Raw genomic sequence first — 8,920 nt, 5'->3', positions numbered from 1 at the left:
CGTATATATGAGGACAAGAAAAAAAAAAGTATATAAATGAGGTCTGAAAGTCAAACGTGAGCACATGATGATACACTTAAGCTTAAAAGAGAAAAAATTTAATGAGAAAAATGTTCCATATAGTTTGAACAGATTAGTAAAATGAAAAAAAAAAAATGTTTCGCACTCTTTTTTAGATGTATGTATTCCATTGAAGAAGAAAAAAGATTAAAAGAGAAAAATAAAAATGAGAGATATAATAAATAATAGGATAATGAAAGAAAGAATAAAAAAATAATCAGTAGTAAACAGAATATAAGAGAATATCATACTTGGATTTACATATGTTCATACGCTAAACTCTTTTTTTTATATAAAAAAATCATCACAGTTATCTATCATGTCTATATATTTTTGCCTTTTTTTTCTATTTATTTTTTCATCCCACTTATACACCACAAACATAGATTGTATGTAGAACATTTTCCTATATGATATACCAAAACAGTGAGTTCATACGATGGAGTGGGGTGACAGACATTTGATTAAGTGCTTCAATATTATTTTGTTTTTTAAATTTAGTTTTTATTTTTTACTTTCATCCTTGTAAAAAAATAATTTTAATTATTATAAAATATATTTATTTTTTATGTTATTAAAACACTTTAGATAATATTTTTTATTTTTTGAATTGTTTTAAGAAAAATTGTAAGTATAAAAAAATTACCAAAATTAAAAATACTAAATTGTATGAAAGAAAAATATATTTAACATTTTTTATTAATGTTGATGAGAACAAATTATCAAGGTGGTGTCATTCGTCCAAAGTATAAAAAAGATAACAGTAGTATATCATTAGATAATGATATAACTTTTTTTACAATTAGTATATTCTAATTAAAATTTAGATTTTTTACATTATGATTTAATTATAAATTGTTTTAGATTATTAGTTTTTATATAATAATTTAATTAAAAATTATATTTAGATTAGTCATTATCAATTGACCAGTTTGCCATAATGTAGATGAGTAGATGAGGGTGACCAATAACTTTCTAGTCACCATCTTTCTGCTCATGCGTGCGCCAAAAAACAAAAAATTTCCTCCCATTTGTTTGTCTACAAGGTTAGGATCATCCACGTTTGGTTTAATCCTATTCTTCTTCTCGTTTGGGTTGGGATGAGGAGTCACACGAAAAATGCACGCAGATGAGGACACGACACGAGCTAAATTTTGTAATTTTTTAAATAATGTGTCTTTAATTAACGTTGCTCAAAATAGAAAGAAGCCTCGTACAAGCACAGTCAAGGTGGGCCCTCCAGCATTGAAGCATCCCCTTATATGGACACAAGATACTCAACCCAGTCATGTGCAGATGTGATTCCTTAAATAGACTTCTTGAGGGAGGTAATTAAACACACATACCAAAAGAATAATTAGAGAAATAGAGAGAATAAAATCAATAAATTATATGCGTATGCGTCGATTTATATATTTGACAATTACTGTAATATTTATATAAATTTCGAGATGGAGTTTTGTGTAAAGAACATCCAGGTAAAAAAAATAAGGAGAATAATGTTTTTAAATTAATTAAATAAAATCACTTTTGATTAAAAATTACTTATAATCTTAAATAAAAATTTATCCGTCACTCTTTGAGAGAGAAAAAAATATCCTTCTAGTTTATAAAATAATATCAAACACCTATTCAAATTCTTCACCAACCAAACCCAAACATTTCTGACAAGAATAATAATTTAACAAAGACTTTTTATATTCTTTTCATTCTATTATTAGAAGTATTTATTTGTTTTGTCAATTAAATATTTTTTATCAAAAAACTTGATCAACTATTTTCACAAGAGTCCTCTTTTCAAACATGTTTATGCCTTCAACAAAAAGAATCTAAGACTTTATTTAAGGATAATGAATTTAATTTATGTTACTTAACAAATTTATATTGTACATTTCAATAACACTTATTATTTTTTCTATATATCTTTTCCTATCCAACTATAACTCCTGCTATAATCACAAATATCTCTTTTTCTGCTATAATCACAAAGCTTCGAGAGAACAATGGGAAGTCCTAACTTGATAGCTCGGTCATCAGTGACCTATATAATCAGATCAGCTACTCTCAAACAATGATTTATTTCTTTTGAGCTTGAATTTCCCTAACTTGTCTCTTAAATCAATCAATTAATCATCTCACGATCGTTGTCGTTATTTCGGGCATATACTATAGACCTGCTAATCAAAGATTTTGTCACGCAATTGACATTTGAAAGAGACTGCAAAGATATTAATTAGTACAATTTATAGAAGGCATGAGAAGTACTAACGATGCATTTTTTTTTTAAATTAAATTTTTATTTATTAAAATTTATTAAAAATTATAAAATCATTAATAAATAATTTATTAAATAGGATATGAAACCCATATATTATATAATTTTTAAATAATTTCAACTAACAGAAGAACTAATAAAGAAGAATGTATTTCTTTCACTCCTCTTTATACTTTGTATCTCTCTTTTTTTTTCTCATTTTACTATTTTCTTTCTTTTGTGTATAAATTGTTTTAAGGATAATATTTTATATATAAAAATAATATTTCTCTAGATCTATTTTATTTGACAGTTATTTATTTTCATAGGGAAAAGAATTGTCATAGCATTGATTGACAACGGACAGGCAAAATAAATTATATAACTATAGAAGTGATTAACAAATTTTCTATTACCTTAAAAAAACAAATATTTGAAGTAAAAGGGTCAAGCAACAATTATAGTCAACTTATAACGCTAACATTGCCAACATGGCAATATTGCTATTGGATATGCACCATTTCAGATAAAGCTTCAACAAAGAATGATAAGTTCTTGCTTTTACTATTGAAGGAGGAAAAACTTGGAACCGCCCACGAGGTTTATTTGTTTAATTTTTTTTTATTCAACATCGAAAATTTGGTTGGTTAAAAAAACTATTTTTTTTAGTCTTTAAAATTTTTTAAGTTTTCATTATTAGTTCATGAATCTTTTCATCAATTTTAGCATGAAAGATTGCACGAATATTCAGTGTAAAAGAGTTTGGATCCAAACCTTGGTCAAGGTGGTCCTCCACGAGGAGACAACCGACAAAATCTTTTACATTCCATTGTTTCTTTGTAAAATCATACGCTCCCATATTCCAAAACAAACAGGAATCCCATGACATCTTAACCAGCACCAATCAGAAAGGGCTAAAATATTGCACAGTTTTCTTTTAAATTTAATATATATACTCTATCAATAAAAAAAAATTATACTGTTAATTCATGAAATATTATTTTTAATGTAATTTGTAGATTTTAATGGCCAATGTAAAAACACTTTTTTTACAGTATTAGTATAAAAACTTAATCAATAGTAAACAGAATATAAGAGAATATCATATTTGGATTTACATATGCTCATACGCTAAACTCTTTTTTCTTATATAAAAAAATCATCACAGTTATTTATCATGTCTATATATTTTTGCCTTTTTCTTTTTCTATTTATTTTTTCATCCCACTTATACACCACAAACATAGATTGTATGTAGAACATTTTCCTATATGATATACCAAAACAGTGAGTTCATACGATGGAGTGGGGTGACAGACATTTTATTAAGTGCTTCAATATTTTTTTTATTTTTAAAATTTAGTTTTTATTTTTTTACTTTCATCCTTATAAAAAATTAATTTTAATTATTATAAAATATATTTATTTTGTTTTATATTCTTAAAACACTTTAGATAGTATTTTTATCGTTTAAAGTGTTTTAAGAAAAAATTGTAAGTATCGAAAATTACCAAAATAAAAAATACTAAATTGTATGAAAGAAAAATATATTTAATTTTTTTATTAATGTTTATGAGAACAAATTATCAAGGTGGTGTCACTCATCCAATGTATAAAAAAGATAACAATAGTATATCATTAGACAATGATATAACTTTTTTTACAATTAGTATATTCTAATTAAAATTTAGATTTTTTACATTGTGATTTAATTATAAATTGTTTTAGATTATTAGTTTTTATATAATAATTTAATTAAAAATTATATTTAGATTAGTCATTATCAATTGGCCGGTTTGCCATAGTGTAGATTAGTAGATGACGGTGACCAATAACTAACTAGTCACCATCATTTTACACACTGATTCCAGACATCAGCACTTTTGACTTGTGAGTCTAAAAAGTAAATGAATCTAGTTTAAAAATTGTTTAAAAATGAATCTAGTTTAAAAATTGTTTCTAAAATTAAATTTAAATAATATTCAAATAATTTAATCTTAACTTTAATATATTAATAATATTCCATCGCTTGATTACCCATTATATTTTGAGGTGAAGTATAGTTGCAACAAGAAAAGGAATAAGGCTATTTCTAATTAATTCCATACATCAAAATTTTACCATAAAAGGGCATGAGAGAAGAAGAAAAAAAAACATTTGTGACATTAATGGTCATCCTTTTTTGAATGATCTTGTTTTCCAAATTTTATATTTTATTAATGTTTATGAGAACAAATTATCAAGGTGGTGTCACTCATCCAATGTATAAAAAAGATAACAATAATATATCATTAGACAATGATATAACTTTTTTTACAATTAGTATATTCTAATTAAAATTTAGATTTTTTACATTGTGATTTAATTATAAATTGTTTTAGATTATTAGTTTTTATATAATAATTTAATTAAAAATTATATTTAGATTAGTCATTATCAATTGGCGGGTTTGCCATAGTGTAGATTAGTAGATGACGGTGACCAATAACTAACTAGTCACCATCATTTTACACACTAATTCCAGACATCATCACTTTTGACTTATGAGTCTAAAAAGTAAATGAATCTAGTTTAAAAATTGTTTCTAAAATTAAATTTAAATAATATTCAAATAATTTAATCTTAATTTTAATATATTAATAATATTCGATCGCTTGATTACCCATTATATTTTGAGGTGAAGTATAGTTGCACCAAGAAAAGGAATAAGGCTATTTCTAATTAATTCCATACATCAAAATTTTACCATAAAAGGGCATGAGAGAAGAAGAAAAAAAAACATTTGTGACATTAATGGCATCCTTTTTTGAATGATCTTGTTTTCCAAATTTTGTATTTTATTAAAAACAAAATTTTATGTTTTTATAAGACTTTCCTAATGTTAATGTTGAGGAAGTATTCAAGAGAACTTTTGTAGAATATTTACTAAGAGAACCGTTAGTATTATTAGGTTCTTCTGTGTCTATCCAGGACTAATTACCAGCTCTCATACCAACAGAATATCAAATCGAAAAAAGTAAAATAAATAAAAGTAATCATAAAATAGATAACAACAAAATTAAAATAAAAGTAAATATAATATAAATAAGAAAAGATAACAGAATATCCTAATTAGATTATATTATATTTGATTGAACCCGCAGGAAAGAGGAGGAGGCGGAGGGAGGGAGGTGACGCTCGGAGGTAGCAGTGATGGTGTCTGGTGGTGGTGGTAGAAGTTGTTGAAGGGGAAAATGGGCTGAGAGCCCAAAAAACCCAACAACAGTTACAGGAGTGGTAGTAGTTGTGGTGGTAGAAGAATTCATTACTAGTAAACGTTTCCGGTGATGGAGAAGAAGAATTAATTGTTTCTTTTTTTAGAAGAAAAAATAAAAATTGTGACATTAATTATCATCCTTTTTTCTCCCGAAAGACTCAGATCTTTTCACAAGGGGTCGGCGAATTTGACTGAAAAGATCTTTCTTAAAAGAATAGAAAATAAATCATGTTTCAGAAAGTGTAAAAAAAAAAACAGCACCTTTATCTGGTTCTTGACGAGTGCCGCCACAGACAGCATATCCCGCCACCTTGTATCTGTTGAACAAAATCCACAATTATATATTAGTTCATTCAACACACCAATAATAATAAAAGCAATTGAAATAAAAGATAAATAAAGTACTAGTTTTTCCCCAGAAGAGAGAAGTTTGTGGGTGGAGGAAGGCCATGCCATTGTGGTGGTGCAAACAAATGAGCGCAGAGGAAGAAGATGGAAGGAAGGGTAGTTCATTTTTTCTTTGGAGGAGGGGAAGTGTAGGAAAGAGAATGGAGGACTGAATTCGAAGCTTTTTTTGTATGATTATTCTTGGGTGGCTTAGGCCTAGCATCATCTTTTCTGATGTTGCTGTAACCAATACTTTTTCCAACGTGGGAGGGATTGCTCATTAGGCTATAGTGAACTCTGAATAAGAATAAGGATGGTGCCTATACCTTTAATGTGTTGTGGGGGAAGTTTTTTGCATCCTTCTCACTTCTTAAATAAATCTGAATGAAGAAAACGAAAACAAAAGAGCGGGGTAGCGTGAGGTGCAAGAACTCGTAACTCGACCCTTTGGGTTTTGTGGTGGAGAGATAGGTGAAAAACGCTGGTGGAGAGAAAATGATAAATATGCATGTGAAATTGTGAATGTGATGCAATAAAAATGAATAAGGAGTTGAAATGCAAAAATTAACCAGAAAAATTAAAATGATTACAAATTAATTTCTTACTTAGTCTCAATTGTTTAGTCCGCATTACCTGCTTATGATATGTCTCGTGATCGTAAATGCATGTCAACTGAATGAGCATCAGTTCCTAGTCCAACTAATTAACCAGAAAAATTAAAATGATTACAAATTAATTTAGCGGTCAATTCTATGCTCAGGATGCACCGAATTCTTTCATGGAAAGGAAGGGCAATGTAACAGGAGCTGTCAGCTGTGACTGGGACGTGGGAAGATATTCATAATAATTAAGCATTTTAGTCCGTTGGACTTTATTAAAGGTGAGTTAAATGCAAAAATAAATGAAATATTGGAGATTTGATTACACCAAACTTAATAAATCCAAACTATTTAAATTTAAATTGATTTAAGTCCGTTGGACTTTATGAATCACGTATAGCCACTTATACCCTTAATTTTTCTGGACTAGCCAATATCTGTACAAGATAAAGGCATAGGCTGTAACCAATTTGAGGCCATAAGTCGAGAGGTGTAAACTGGTACAGTATTTAAATGCAACTTGCATATTTGTCTATTAAATATTGATTGATATTTATAAATAAATTTAGGTATTTATCCATACACCACATTACAAGAAAGATAGAATGCGACAAATTGAAATTTATTTCAGAATATTATCAATGGGCTATAAGAATATATATTGGCTATATGTTTTCTTTTTCCAAAGGTGGTAAAAAAAATTGAATGAATGAATCTCATTGTATGGTCAAAACACGGCTCTATACATGCAGAAGACAACTAAACTTGAGTTTGGTTTTGTGGTCATCATCATCAACAAGAACAATCAAACAGGACCCATACTTGTAAATTGATTTTGAATTCTTCAAAATGGTGGAACAATTATTTTTTTTTTTCAAAGAGGAGGAATATTTATTGTACACTTTTATTTTATGTGTTGGTGCATACTTATTTGACACTTTTTTGGTCGAAATATATAAAACTTTTTATAAGGCGGTTAAATAAGGTCAACACATTTACTGGGTCTCCACTTCTCGTCATCCACCATCAGATTCTTTCCATGTTGATCATTTGTACACGAAAGATATAATTAATTTAAATATCCTCCTCGTAAGTTCATAATAAAAGAGAATATCATATTTGGATTTACATATGTTCATACGCTAAACTATTTTTATATATAAAAAAAAAATCATCACAGTTATCTATCATGTCTACATATTTTTTCCTTTTTCTTTTTCTATTTATTTTTTCATCCCACTTATACACCACACAAACATATATAGATTGTATGTAGAACATTTTCCTATATGATATACCAAAACAGTGAGGTCATACGATGGAGTGGGGTGACAGACATTTAATTAAGTGCTTCAATATTTTTTTGCTTTTTAAATTTAGTTTTTATTTTTTACTTTCATCCTTGTAAAAAATTAATTTTAATTATTATAAAATATATTCATTTTGTTTTATATTTTTAAAACACTTTGGATAGTATTTTTAAAATATATTCATTTTGTTTTATATGCTTTGTAAAAATTGTCTCTCTATTCTTAGAAAGTTTAATTTCAAGGTCACTTACATATACAGAGAAGGTAATCAATGTGCAGATTTACTTGCTAATTTTGCTATAATTAATAGGAACTCTTTTTGATGGGATGTTACCCTCATTTTTTGCGCTCAGCAATTTGGCCGTAATTTTATTGACATATATGTCTGAGTATAGATTCATCTCTCATTAGCTTGGTTTTGGTTTTGTCCCCCAAGCCTCTTGTAAGTTCCTTTTTATTATCAAATGAATTTTGGTGGGTCAGTGGTGTGGGATAGGGTTGGCTGGTGGGTGGCAACATAGTTGGATGCTCCACCATCCCTTGATACCTCTTTTCTCTGCCATTTATCTCATCATTTATTTAATTTTGATTAAAAAGGTAATCATTTTTTTGACAGAAAAAAAAGTTAATAAGAGTGTGTATTGGGTTGATCTGTACCTAAAATCTATGGTTATATATTTTGACAGCGAGGGGAGTTTTTAAAAACATCTTATTCCTTCCATTTTATAATAATTATCATTTAAGTTTTTTTTAAGAATTAAGAAAATCATTAAATATTCTTAAAGTGATATTTCATTGTAAAACAAAAGGAATATGCAATTTTTTTAAAAGATAATTATTTTAAAACATTGAACGAAAATAGGATAAAATTATGAACCATGCATAGGTGGTATGAAGTTTGGCATGCATATTATTGTGAGAATTTTACTGGGAACATGAACCCGATGAAGCACAACTGAGCATAAATTTTCTGATCATTAAATTAGCAATGGCGTTAGAAATAGTTCAATAATTATAGCAACTAGAACACTGACCTGTGCTTTGGACAATCAGT

At 27.7% G+C, this 8,920-nt stretch overlaps 1 long non-coding RNA gene across 3 annotated transcripts; it reads right to left on the bottom strand.

The window, feature by feature from the left end:
• Positions 1-1,994: 1,994 nt before the first annotated feature.
• On the bottom strand, positions 1,995-6,757 carry LOC114389258. 3 transcript variants are annotated; one of them, XR_003661731.1, is made up of 4 exons: positions 6,591-6,757; positions 6,284-6,438; positions 5,832-5,887; positions 1,995-2,234 (listed from the first exon to the last, which is right to left on the bottom strand). It is a non-coding gene; the product is annotated as an uncharacterized LOC114389258 (long non-coding RNA). The 3 variants fall into 3 exon arrangements; XR_003661733.1 differs by having other exon boundaries at positions 6,284-6,337; XR_003661732.1 differs by lacking the exon at positions 6,284-6,438 and having other exon boundaries at positions 6,591-6,744.
• Positions 6,758-8,920: the final 2,163 nt, after the last annotated feature.

The sequence above is a fragment of the Glycine soja genome, chromosome 16 (assembly GCF_004193775.1).
Source record: "Glycine soja cultivar W05 chromosome 16, ASM419377v2, whole genome shotgun sequence".
NCBI classification, from domain to species: domain Eukaryota; kingdom Viridiplantae; phylum Streptophyta; class Magnoliopsida; order Fabales; family Fabaceae; genus Glycine; species Glycine soja.
This window is presented reverse-complemented; position numbering and strand designations above follow the sequence as displayed.